Consider the following 13,088-nt stretch of genomic DNA (forward strand, 5'->3'; position numbering starts at 1 on the left):
GTCAGATGGCACTGACATTTTCTTTTTTAATTACTTTTTTTCTCTATCACTAAGTTGGTATGTGAAACTCTTGAAATGTTGTTTTCTTTCTTCTTACCTCTTTGGATCATGAAAGTGGGCTGTTCTGAGGAATTTCTTAACCTTGTGTGTACTTCTTGTTGAGAATGGTAAAGGCTGAGAGGTTTAAACACAGACACATTTATGTATTGATGGAGAAATTTTGATAGAAGGCAGATTTCTTGCAGCTTTGAACATACAACACGCTTCCACAGTTTTTACATAGTGCAGAGATACACCGCTGATATTGTCTTCTTTAGTTAAAGCTCTCCAGTTAGCTATTTTTCTGTTATGTCAGCACCCTGCCCTCGTGGGAGCTAATTCTGCTCGCAGTGTTTCAAACTTAAGTCTTCCTATACACTGCAGGATTGCACTCAGGGTGGTGCGATGGGACGGGAGGCTTTAAAGCCTTCATCAGCAGTTATGATACGTTTATCATGAGTTTAACACACACAGGAATTTATTGAGTAAGCACAACGACACACTATTTATTTACAATCTTCCCTTCTGCTAGATTCGCATGCCACTGTGTATGCTGTTCCGCCATGTATATATACATACGTTTGTGCGAGGAAGACAGAGGAAGAGAGATCAAGGGATCTTGACAACATTTTTATAAATTCAGGAAACATTTGCACTCACTGAAGCCAATGAATACAGAAACTGAAAGACCTGACATGAGTTATGAAAGCTAGCAATAAAACCCTCCTAACACAGAGCCAGACTTTTCACAGCTAGGTCTTTTGAGATAATTCCCAATAGCAGCATATACCATATGGTGATGGCATTTATTACAGATTTGACACTCACGATTAGTGAATTCCTCTTAACTTCAAAAGCAGATAGCCTTTGGCAAAATCCTGATGGATGCGTTTGGCAGGTAAGGAGGGGGAGAGAGAAAAATTATTGAGGTCAACACAGGAAAAAAAGAAGTCGCTGAAATCTTAGTTTAAAATAGTGGCAGAGACCTGCTGGGAGTGGTTGGGAAAAAGCCTGAGCTCGTTTAAAAGGACAATGAACGGATGATTGATATCTAGGCCCTGACCCAAACTTTTATTAGCAACTTTATAAACCTTTCAGTTTGGCTTCAGGGATACGGTTTCCTATCCAAACTTATCCACCTATATCCCTGTAGGGGGAAAAAATCAACAACAGATACAAAATGGCACATAAATCTTAATTTGGAGAGCTTGATGGAACTGAAAAGCCAAAGGAAAAGAGAATTATCAGACTTCATTGCACCTTCTCTTGCCTTTTTTTTTGGGGGGTGGGTGGGTGGGTGAGGGTGTGCAGTATTTTTCTTTTTTAACAGGGAACAAGAAAAAAGTTACTGCTTGGTTTTCACACCTTAACATTGTAAATGGCGCAAGTAGTCCTTGTCATTATGAAGTCATATTTTTGTTGTTGATAACAACAGCATGGCAGATGTCCTGACTATTTGATACAGTTGTCAGAATTAAGATTACCTTCTCTTCCCAACCTCAAGTATTCCAGCCAAAATAATTCCAAGGTTTCTGAGAAAAAGATGCAGGAGAAATTAACTGTCTTGCCAGTTCTCATAAAACTGTTACAGTCATGTCATTGACAACTCCTGGCATCTCCATTCTTGGGAATTAAGAATTGAAATATCATGAGGATGATCATACGGGGCTCTTTTCCTTCTTTATGGAAAACTGACCAAAATTGGCCACATCAGGCAGCCCTGAAAACCTGGTCACACATGTGTGTTCATTTGGCTGCTAAAGACGCTGTCTTTGAAGGGAAGGTTTCATCCTCTTCCAAGTGCAATGTGTTTATGGGATGGCATAGCTCCGTCTTCCCAGAAGAGCTGAGCATTTGCTTGGGCAAGAGAGCTGGAAGCAAGGAGGACTTTCCCCTGCCGTTACTTCATCGCCCAGCTGCAACACCATTGCCCAGTGCAACTCAGCTGAGGGCTTCAAAACTGCTTCTTCCCATGCCCTGACAGTAAGGACAAGAAAGGGAATATCAAGAGGCGAATGCTGAGAACAGAGAAGCATAGGGGACAAGAAGAGAGAAAGAGGAAGAGGGAATGGTATTAAAGGAACACAGAGAAGGAGGAAACAGAGAGAGAAGAAAGAAATCAGGGGTGGATAGAGGAAGAGGGAGAAGGAGCAGGGTGGGGAAGCTAGAAGATGTGTCTATAACCATAAGAGTGCTTCAATAAACCATAGTGCATCACAGGTCCTCTGTGTTTCGACAGCAATTAAAATTTTAGAGCTTGTATGCATGGATTTTATAGGTTTTCATTTTCTGTGAGGTAGCTTATGGGGTGGAAATCTGTGCTGGAAATGTTAAGATACAGCTATTTCAGTGAATGATGTGCATATCAACATGATGTCATATGATGGACTTCCATTACTTTTTGCCCCTGTTCTAAAAATATGTTCAAAAAAATCACACACACATAAAACCACAATTGCACACAAGTGAATTGAAATATATTTTTTTAATATAAAGTCATGTATACTCCACCTGTGTTGATATAATACACTATGATGTTTAATTACATACCTCATCCTATATTCCCATATTTTCCCTGATTTATTAATTGAATAATTCTTAACATTTTGTCTTCTTCACTTAGACTTTAGCTTTTAGATATTGGTGCATGTCATTCATATGCCAGAAACTGTCACTGCTCTCATGTGTTTCTAGGGTGCTGCCACTACATAGGCCTGAATTAGTCTATATCTCTAGGATACTTCTGCAAGTTTATGAGGTGTTTTTATTATTATGTTATAGGTTTAATATTAGGAAAAGGTAAACAAACTGTCTTCTAGTAGAAGATTACCATCTTTAGAAAACTAGGGCCTGAATTTTGAGTAATACTCCCTATTTTAATAGTCTTTGTACATCACTACATTCAGTCTCGGAGCAACAGTGTGTATTTATTCATTTTTGTGTGGCTGGAGATACCCAGTGACCATCATCCAAACTGCAGAACTGCTCAAGCAGGGAAGTGACATTCATCTTCCCCAAGCAGCACATCCTCATTGTCTGCTACCTCATTTAGCATCCTCACTCAAACCTCTGCAGCAAATGCAGAAGGTTTTTGTCTACCAGTCTCATCCTATGATGTCACTTATGAGGCAGCAGCAGTTCTGTTACTGAAGAATGGAAGGGCCTGTGTCATAATCCATACACACGAGTGTGTATAATTCATACAGGGTAGAGAGTCTTCTATCTTTTGGGTAGTAGTCTTTGCCAATTTATTGACAGGTATCTTTACACAGTTTTTTTGGTAAGCATTTCTAGGTTTTGCATTATAGGCAGATGCAGAGAATAACCAGACCAGAAGGTCGATTGCCATCTAGGGAAAAAAAAAAAACCAAAACCAAAATAAATTTCAACCTTTTTCAATTTGTGGCTATCCTAAAATTTTCCATTAGAAATACAAACTCCTAAATGAAAATATAAGCCTATTGATTTCCTTTACTTTGTTGCTTTCCATGGAAATCTTGGTAGTCTGTGCACTCAAAAGAATACATTTATATTACAAAAGTGTGTACCCTGCTTTCTTGGCTGCGGGTATATGTCCCAGCCCAGATCTGGACATTGTCACTTGTGACATATCCATGTTGACATCCACAGACACGTATCATTCCCATGCAGGGATGCAGCCATGCCCCAAAAGCATCGCTCTGGCTGTGACCAGTGCTGATTCGGTCAGAGGACCAGGTTCCTGCATTGTGATACAGCACACAGGAAAAGGCAAGACTGAAGGTAGCCTTTGGCTTTTAAAACAGGACTTACTTAACACTGTTAAAAACAGCTATGGCAGCCACCTAAATCTAATAAACAAGAACATTATTCTCAGCTGATTTTTTTCTTCTTCATATTGAATGAATTAAGATGCAGCCTCACTCCCACTAAAGTCACGGCAAGAGTTTTGCCACTGAAGTAAATTGAAGTAGGATCATGTTTCCACTCCTCGCTTTTTTCATCTTAAGTAAGTAAACTAAAGACAAGCAATTCTGTCTCCTCTGTTGAAGGGTGACAATGCTAAATCATCAGCTTCACATGGAAATTAGCCACGTTTGTGCATTGTTTAGCTTCATGCAGCGTTTTCCATAAATGATTTCCTTCACTCTAAGTGATCCATTCTTACAACATGGTAAAAAAACGAACAGAGGATAACATTTTGGTGTCAGGAATTCTTTTGAAAACTTGACTGGATTAGTACATTTCCTTAGTGCCCTAAACATTATCCTTTGAACATGCTACTTTGCAACCTCAAGCATCCTTCTTTCTAAATACTTTCTGCTTTAAACCTCTTTCATTTTGTAACTGAAGAGATGCTTAACTGTTGCATCAGAGCAGTTAGTTTGTTCTGTTTCAGTAAACCTATCTTATTTCCATGTCATGCATTGTTTAATGGTGCATGTAAAATATAGTTACAATTGCATAGCTCCATGAGTCTCATTTAAACTGTCCGTGACATTGTGGTCATCCCAGTACCACATTGGGGGTGTTGCACAACTATGAATGGTTGGAATATGGTAAATTGGTGATGGATGAAAAAGCCTAGAAATGAGCTTGCAGCTCAGCAGCTGTGCTTGCTCTGCAGGAAGAAGAAGAAAGATCAGTAAAAGCATGCTTTTGTGGTAATATCAGCAGCTGTAATTCTGAATGTCCATGAAGATCAAGGAAGATGTGCTGAGTGAGGAAGCACGGCTTTTCTTGAACACCTTGTCTCATTTGATGTGGGTTTTTTTTCTGATCTGCGATTTCTCAGAAAAATCTCTCTCAGGTTCCTCTGTAGAGTAACATAAAAGGTTTATGTGAGAGTTAAGGTCCTAGTTTCAGGTGATTTTCTAGTTATAAAATAGATTTTTGCCTGTTTTGTCTCAAAAGTGCTTTCTGCAGGCAGTGCACATTGAGACTTAAAATGTACCCTGGGTTGAAGATGGATGAGCATTGCTGTCCATGTGAGGAAAGACTCTTGTATATGCTGTAGACTAAGTATAAACTTGAAGGCATTTATTACATTTTAGTAACATGAAAACCAGCAACTTTCTTACAAACATTATTTTCCTTTTTTAAACTAGTGAACTTGGAGGTCAGATCCAACTATATGTTGCATTTTCTGTCATATAATTACCATATATATAATGTCCTGGAGAGCAGCCTCCAGTCAGTGACATCAGCAGTTTACATAGCAGTTGAACTAAGAATAACCTTAGAGAACTGACCTGTATCAACCTCTTAACAGCGTAAACAGCCTGTAGCTCACAACAGTTTTCTTTTTTTGAGATCACAAAAGGGCCTCAATTGGAGATAGAAAGGATTGTGTTCACAAAACACCAAACTATTCTGCTGAATGTTCACCTGATTAAATCCCAGAAGATGAGAAAGGAAAAATAAAAATGTAAGGCTTTGGGAAGAATGATTGGTCCCTTGTGAAAAGGAGAATGAGACAACACGGAAAACTGTCTCCTTAGGAGAAGAATGTGGGAAAGATACATGATCAGTAGCATCAGCTTCGAAGAGGGTACTTTCAAAAATATTTCTCAAATTGCACTTTTACTAAATACATTTGCAAAGCAAACCCAATTCGAAGTAGTTTCAAAGATCCCAACCTCATTCTCTGTCTATGCACTAATTTGAGGGCACGATCCTCTTGACGTCAGCGTGTGCCTAGCAGTGGACATCTGTGGTTGCGGCGCAGGTCCTTGAGTCACATCCTATTTCCCTTTCCTCCCTCCCCATTTCTGCTGTTCCATTTATAGATGAGTTCCTCAGAGAAGGGCCGAGGGGTGCAGGGGAGGTCTGTTCTGTAGTCAAAGTCCTTTGGAGATAAATACACAGAGACAGCAGAAAGAGACAGAGACAAAATTTTATTTATCATGCCAGAGGACTATGAGGGAAATCAGAGGGGTTGGCTAGCTGTGGTTGATAGGGGTGTTTAGACAAGGGAGGGGGAGTGACAAAGGTACCTTTTTTCCCACTAATTTGGGAAAACAGGTGCTCTCCTTTGTGATCCAAACTCTGCCTGTCACAGAGAAGTAAACCGTTCTGTACCTTAGAGTTTGACGGCTGAGGTTACTGAAGACACTGAAATTATATATTCAGTTTATCTGACAGCTTTGGGATAACTTTAAAACTGCATCACCCATGCACCCTGGATTTCTTTGAAAAGTATTTCTCACTAGATATGTATCACAACAGCACCCTATATGACACCCACTGGTGCCCCCCAATGGATAAATAAATATAAATATCAATAATAAAAAATATCACCCTCCAATATTAAGTAATACCTTATGCCTATATACTAATAATTGACAGGAGGTAGTATGATGGTGCACATAAGATGGTAATACGGTGTGTGCAGATGCACATCTCTGATATCCTTTGCCCTGTAACTTTTAGTTAGTACGGTCCTATTGCCTAAGTCTACAAGGCAGATACTGGGTCCACCTGCACAGCTGCACATGGGACTGAATCTGATGGAAGTTGCTAGGCACAACTCCTACACAACTAACATCAAAGGGAATCACTACAAACATTTGATGACCTCTTGTTTCAATGGCTTCATAAGAAAACTCCTGTCAATAGCAGAAAGTGTAACTGATAATGAGATTTCACTTTACCATAGGAGAATATTATGCTAGTCCAAGCTATTATAACATCAGTTGGGTTTATTTTCATTACTGGAAGGGGTCCTTTGCTATTGCCAGTGCAAAACTATTTTGAAAACCTACGTTCACATTAGCTAATCGAGTTTGCTACGCTTGCTTGCTTTTTAATCAAGTGAAATATATCCAGAAAACTGGAAAAAGAATAAAAGGAGAAAAATCTTTGAAGTTTTGTGAAAACAATCATTATCTGCATTCAACTCACAGCTTCTTAAAAAAATCTCTGTCCTGTGCAGCTACCCCAGATGATGACTGACTTAACCGGTGCTTTCCTATAGCAATTGCATCTTCATACTGCACTTCTGTAGCAATTTAGAGCAGGGCTATTAGTTTTGCCTTGTGAACTCAACCAGCAGTCACGACTGAAGAAACACCTACAATATTAATGCCACTGTCATTATATAGGTTCTCCTTCCTCATTCAGAGCATGGGAAAGAAAGATTATCTGGCCCATGCCAGAAAGGGAACCCCCCTGTGGGGACAGGAACAAGCAGTTATGTGTGGGGAAAGCAAGCAGCAACCTCCTAAAGCAGGTTTGCTGCCAGCAGCGGAAATATCTGTTCCACTGGCAGGTAAATCTGCTTGTAGAGGTCCCGGCCCGTTGCCTCCTTTCCTGTGCAGGCACTCCTCCTGCTGCAGCCCCTTCAGCCCTGCCAAATGCTGCCTTTGCGCCCTGGGCAGCAAGTCAGACTGGGGAGCTGGTTATTGTTTCCCAGAACAGGTTTCACCTCCTTTACTGTACCTGCTCTGCCTCCCCAACCATCTGGGCCTGTCTTGGTTGAGTCAAGAAACCAGAGGAGCTTCTCAAGGCCAGTTACGAGGAGATTTCCTTGCCCTCAGAGAAACTGTGGGAAGGTCTGTTGAAGGATAATCAGGACTTAAGAGATATTACAGGCTCTCAGACAGTGGTTTCATGGCTGCTGAGCCAACATAATGTGCTGCTTCTGGAAGGAGGACATCTCCCTTGCTGCTCCCTTCCCCCCAAACGCACATATGTACTTCTTTCCTCCATCAGCTGCTCCCAGATGCACTGACTGGGCCTTTCTCTTGCACCAGCTCCAGCTCTCATCAGCCCCTTTGGCAAGGACATATGCTGTTAGTAGTTAGGACTTTGTGTCTGAATTTTATTTAGCTTTACAGCCTGACCATACAGCTTGTGTGGGCTCTGGTCCAATGCTTGGAGTCGGAGAGACAAATGGCCCCCATAGCTTCTTGCTATACACTCAGGGCTAGAACCTCAACTGATAAAATTATTGCAGGTTCCAGTGGCTAAACCGAGGGTCTGGCTCTGGGACTTGGTGCAAGTGCAAGTAGGGTGTGTGTCTGTGTGTCTGTAGAGCATGAAGAAGGAGGGGAAGGCTGGCATGTACAGCTAGTGAATGCTTCCATAAAAATCTGTGTTGCTCACAGACACTTGTTACAACTGGTATGTAGTACGTAATTACACTAGTATGGAAATCACAGTTTTCAATAATAGCAATGATAGTCAACAAAGCTGGATTTCTTTTAAGCTGTTCTTTTAAGTCTTGAAAACAGAGGTACTAATAAAACAACTGAGCAAGTAAATGTTTGTTTGGCATTAGCTGTCCTTTGCACTGACAACTCACCTTCTTCAGGAATAGCTCGTACTGCTCTGTATCCTAAGCCTGTTAGTATCAATATTAATCTGTTTTCCAGGCCCATGCCATCTGACACTGTTATTAAACAGAATTCTTCATGCCACTGCAGTTCAAGGTCTCTCATCTTTTAGCACAAAAGCCTTGTCTACTTTGTTATGAACAGGACACTCATGAGGAAGCTGGCAAATACATTTGAATCTGGTGAGAAAAATGTTAAAGCACAAGTATTATTAAGATATCTGACCATTTTGAAAGCAGTTTCTTTCATATAGGATGGCTGTAGGCGCAATGGAGCAATTCCTGAAGTCACATGCATAGTCTGAGAAAGCAGGTTTAAATAAAGTGAGTCAGGCTGCCAGAGAGATCTGTCAACAGCCATTGGTAGTGTCAGACCTGCTACTGAGCCCAAATCCAGGTTCCTATAGCCTGTTCTAGCCCGGATTTACTTGAGAAAACTCTGTGCACTTTAAATCCTGGACACTGAAATCCACAGTAAAATTCTCATTTGCTCCAAGTGTGAAACAAAGTCCACTTATCTGACTTCCTAAGGCTGTAATGTCATCGGCAAAGTAAAAGCTGAGTAAGGATTTAAAAATAGGTCATGTTCTGTACAGCTGCTACCAGATAGTACGGGCAGAAGCAATGGCACAGCCTGCTGTTTTATCAGGCCACAGATACGTGGGCTGTGAGATGCAGCAAACAGCTCCTCTGTCTGTCCTCAGGGTGCTGGGTGCATCCCCAGAGAATATCAGGTTCTCAGAAGTTTCTCAGAAGATGTATTCAGCTGAAAATTGCAGGTACAGATGCTTGAAAATACTCCAGCCATTTTTGCATCATTCTGAAGAAAGTCTGAAATGAAGGGTTTGTACTATTTTGAAGGCAAGTGCAAGATAATGACAGTAATTTATTTAGAAAGGAGGGATAGCACTGCATGTAATTTTACAAACCATACTTCGACAAAGGAAGAACTGTGTACCTTACAGTGCCAAATACAATCACCATGTTACATTTTTAACACCTGAACGTACTTACAGAGTGCAACACACTTTTTCCAGGCAGGAAAGGATGAGTCTACCCCTGCAGAGCAGCGCGTGTTCATTCATGCAAGTTACCGCAAGCCTCCAATCCCTGAGATGGGTTTGATGCTGCGCGTCTCTAGGCACAGCCTATCACCAGGGCATTTTGCTTAGGTTGCCTGTTCCTCAGAGTGTGGACTGATCTCCACACTTCATTCCCCGTGGTTATGTCTATCATAACATTCGTGTCTTTCTGATGGCAGGTCATATGGGTATGCACCTTGAGGTAAATGGAACGTTTATGGGATGAGGTAGTAGGCTGGTTAGAGCAGTAAAACTGACTGACAATCAGTGAGTTTAACTCATCTTTTTCAAGCTAGCCAGTTAAAGAGGATTTTGCCATTATTTCCACCTGAAGCCTATCATCACTCTCTTGTTTTCCCTGTAATTGATTGGCTGATAAATTGGGAGGGACAAGAGTTTGGGAAATATTTAACCAGGGCATGATTGAAATTGCTTTCTTTTGAGTTGCTCTAAGATATCTAAAAATTGAAATCCTAACTCAGGAGAGTGGGAATGGTAGAATTTATTTAAAGCTGTTTTTTCCTAGGGTTGGTAAATTTATAGGTTATTTGCTATTACGGCTCTAGTAATGTGGATGTTCAGAATGGCTTTAGGAATAGGTGAGTTTATAAGCCATCTTCCTCAGAACAGGGCAGAGGATTTATCTCAAGTTTTGATGCTCAGGTTGATGGAAGATAATTTTAAAAGGTGGGGTTAGAAGGTGGTCTCTGGTTAAGTTGACAGTTCCTTGTCTATATAGTTGTGAAGAAAACTGGCTTCTGATTTCAATAATGGACTAAAGTTTTGCTTTGCAAGATATAAGGAAGAAGTTTTATGCTCTTAATATCCTCTTGCTATTGGGAGAATACATACTTTGAAGAGAATTTAAATTAAAGCTGAAGTGTAAGAAAGCAGATTTCAGTAAAATGACTCAGATTATTTACTGATTACACAGACTGAGGGTCTGTGAGAGGTGAAGGGATGGAAGGTAAGTAAGTTTGGCCCTGACAATTGAAAATTATGAAAGAGAGGTGATGGGTCGCTTGTTTGCATGTTCTGCCTCTAATTTAAAGAGGACATTTGGTACTATTTAAGTCTATCATTGTGCCAGGCAGGGATGCCTGACAGGTATGTGTGTTGAGATACCAACAATTGTCTACGTGTTACCAAAGATCATACTTTTGCCAATCATTTATACTGAGTTACAGTTGTACTGCATATTGTTTAAATATCCACAGTATCACTTTTTTTTAAAAAAAGGTGGTTTAATTTTGCTTTGGAAACAACAGTGAGTTTGCTTACTTTGGCAGTTTTGCAAGAAAGATAAACTACTTAGGAAAAGGGAACCTGTGCAGTCTTAGGTCTTCTTCAGATAAACAAATGTTTCACTCAGATACGTTTTGAGTTTTGCTGTCTGAAGTTAATTATTTGGTTTGGCTCTGTGAAGTTTGTGAATTGGGCTTTTGCATTTTTTCACTGATAACATGTAGTCACAAAGCAGCTTTTAATCATCTCTGCAATAATAACACTTTACAAGTTATTTGTGCAGCTGTTTCGCCAGTCAAATGTATTTGCAGTTAAAACACAACTAAAACATACTTCCATAAACATAAGTGTGCATTTTTTAGTTCATGCTTTAACTGGGTGTGCTTTGGGTGGTAAGCAGCTACCTGTTTTGTTTTACAGTATTACCCTTTTTGAGGATTTAAAAAACACTGAGTCAGACAAAGATGGGACCATAGATTGATTATAACCCCTAGCTCTGAAACAGATGAACTAAATAATCTGCAGTAGTCTCAGTTCTCATCTTGCAGAAGCACTTATTTCAAGTGAGCTTTACTGATATGAAAGAGAATCAGGTCCCACAGCATATTTTTTTTTCTTCTCATTATGGGTGAAGTAGTCATTGTGAAGGTTATCTGAAGATAAAATGATCTGTACTCTCCTGATGAGAGGTGGTGGTGGTTTTTTTTTTTAAAAAAAAGCTTCACAGTTCTGCAGAGAGAGTTGTTGCTCAGTTACCTTTGTCTGCAATGATGGTTTGAGAAGCATAGTGCAATGCATAATAGAACTACTTTATTAACATGATTTTCTGTGTTGTATATGTTGATAGATTTGACATCCATCAGTAAGTAGTTGCAAACAGAGATGTGGGAAATGGGAAGTTGGTTGATGGCTGAGCAGGCCCATAAAAGTCCCTGGAACAAAAAGCGAAGACACCCAGAAAGTTCCTGAAATCCAGCAGTAGACTGTTTCTGAAATTTGGATCAATCTTTAGAAAAAAAGTTGTCACCTTCCTAGGCTGTAACACCCTTCTGGAGAACAATTAAATCCTAAAAAAGGAACAGAAGTACCTAACCCCCAAATATGTGGTAGAGTACAAGGTGGTTTGGGGAACTACTCAGGAAGAGAACCAAGATTTTTACACAATATTGTGACAAGAAGAAATCATGTTTCTCTGTTCCCAATAATCCATATCCTTTTGGAAAGGCCCTTCTGTGCCTTGAATTTGAGGTTTTCCTCTGGGCCAAATAAAATTAGTTGTGTAGCAATGAGAGCCACATGGCATGCACAACAAATCATCGTTGTCCATGGTGAGATGCAGCTAAATGGAATATAACTTGCTTCTTGTAATATGTAGTAGAGATTGGTGATAGACTGGACCTATTCTCTTTGCCTTCATACAAATATGTGTGGGGTCAATCTTGAATCTTTTAAACTCAGAATACTCTAGGAATTAAGTAAATTGCTGTATTCATGCTATATTGACAATTCCTTATCTCAAAATCGCAGTTGAGGATTCACACAACACCTGTGTAAATTGTCACGGTTATTTTTCAGCATGTGAGAAAAACTATGTGATGTCTTATTTTTACTGTATATGAAAATTACATAAATATACAGCCTTTAAATTTGGAGTCCTTCAAAGGTGTCATTAGATGTAGCTGTTTTGAAGCAGGTTGAGGACTTCCCTTTCTGCCAATTTAGGCGTGGCCTGTCATCGGGAAAATGTTTGTAACTGGCCACAAAGGCAGTTCTGGGTCTTGACCAAGTGGTTCCAGATTGCAGTAAGCTTATACCATGCTGGAGTTGAGGAATGGCAGCACAGTCAGCACATATGTGACTTCGGGTTAAAAAGTCGAAATACACTGTATAAATTTAAATACATATTATTAGAACAGAATGGCATCTTTTCATTCAAAGCTTTTATGCTATGTCTCTGCTGCTGGAGATTATTTAAGTAAGCAATGATCACGCTGTTGTGAGCCAAGTCCACTGAGATACTTTTGTAAATGAGTAAAAAAGTCATTATTCCAGCTTCTATCACTCAACAGTGAAATATTAACCCAGAAAGGGAGTTGCTGAATATTCATTTAATTTACAGACTGGAAACAAGTACTTAATTTTCAGTAAAACAGCAAATACTATAAATGGAGTGCTGCGCATGTACTCATGAAAGACCATCCCTGCAATTAACTTCGTGTCTGTCCATTATGAGAATGTTGTTTCTATATTAACGTGGCTACAGAGATGCAGTGATTCAAATCAATGGCTTTCTATAAGCTCTAAGTTTGAAAACCATTGGGCAAATGTGCTTTTCATAATAAATTTTTGCAGTGTAATAGCCTTTGTGATATTAAATATATCTTGCTGTGAAAGGCAATTTCAACCCA

General features: G+C 39.8%; 1 protein-coding gene across 6 annotated transcripts in view; it reads left to right on the plus strand.

Moving 5' to 3' along the window:
* The window catches only part of SEMA3D (semaphorin 3D), a 144,180-nt gene that overhangs the window by 45,590 nt on the left and 85,502 nt on the right, over positions 1-13,088 (plus strand). The window lies entirely within an intron of this gene.

This window comes from Falco peregrinus, chromosome 6 (assembly GCF_023634155.1).
Source record: "Falco peregrinus isolate bFalPer1 chromosome 6, bFalPer1.pri, whole genome shotgun sequence".
Classification (NCBI taxonomy): Eukaryota; Metazoa; Chordata; class Aves; order Falconiformes; family Falconidae; genus Falco; species Falco peregrinus.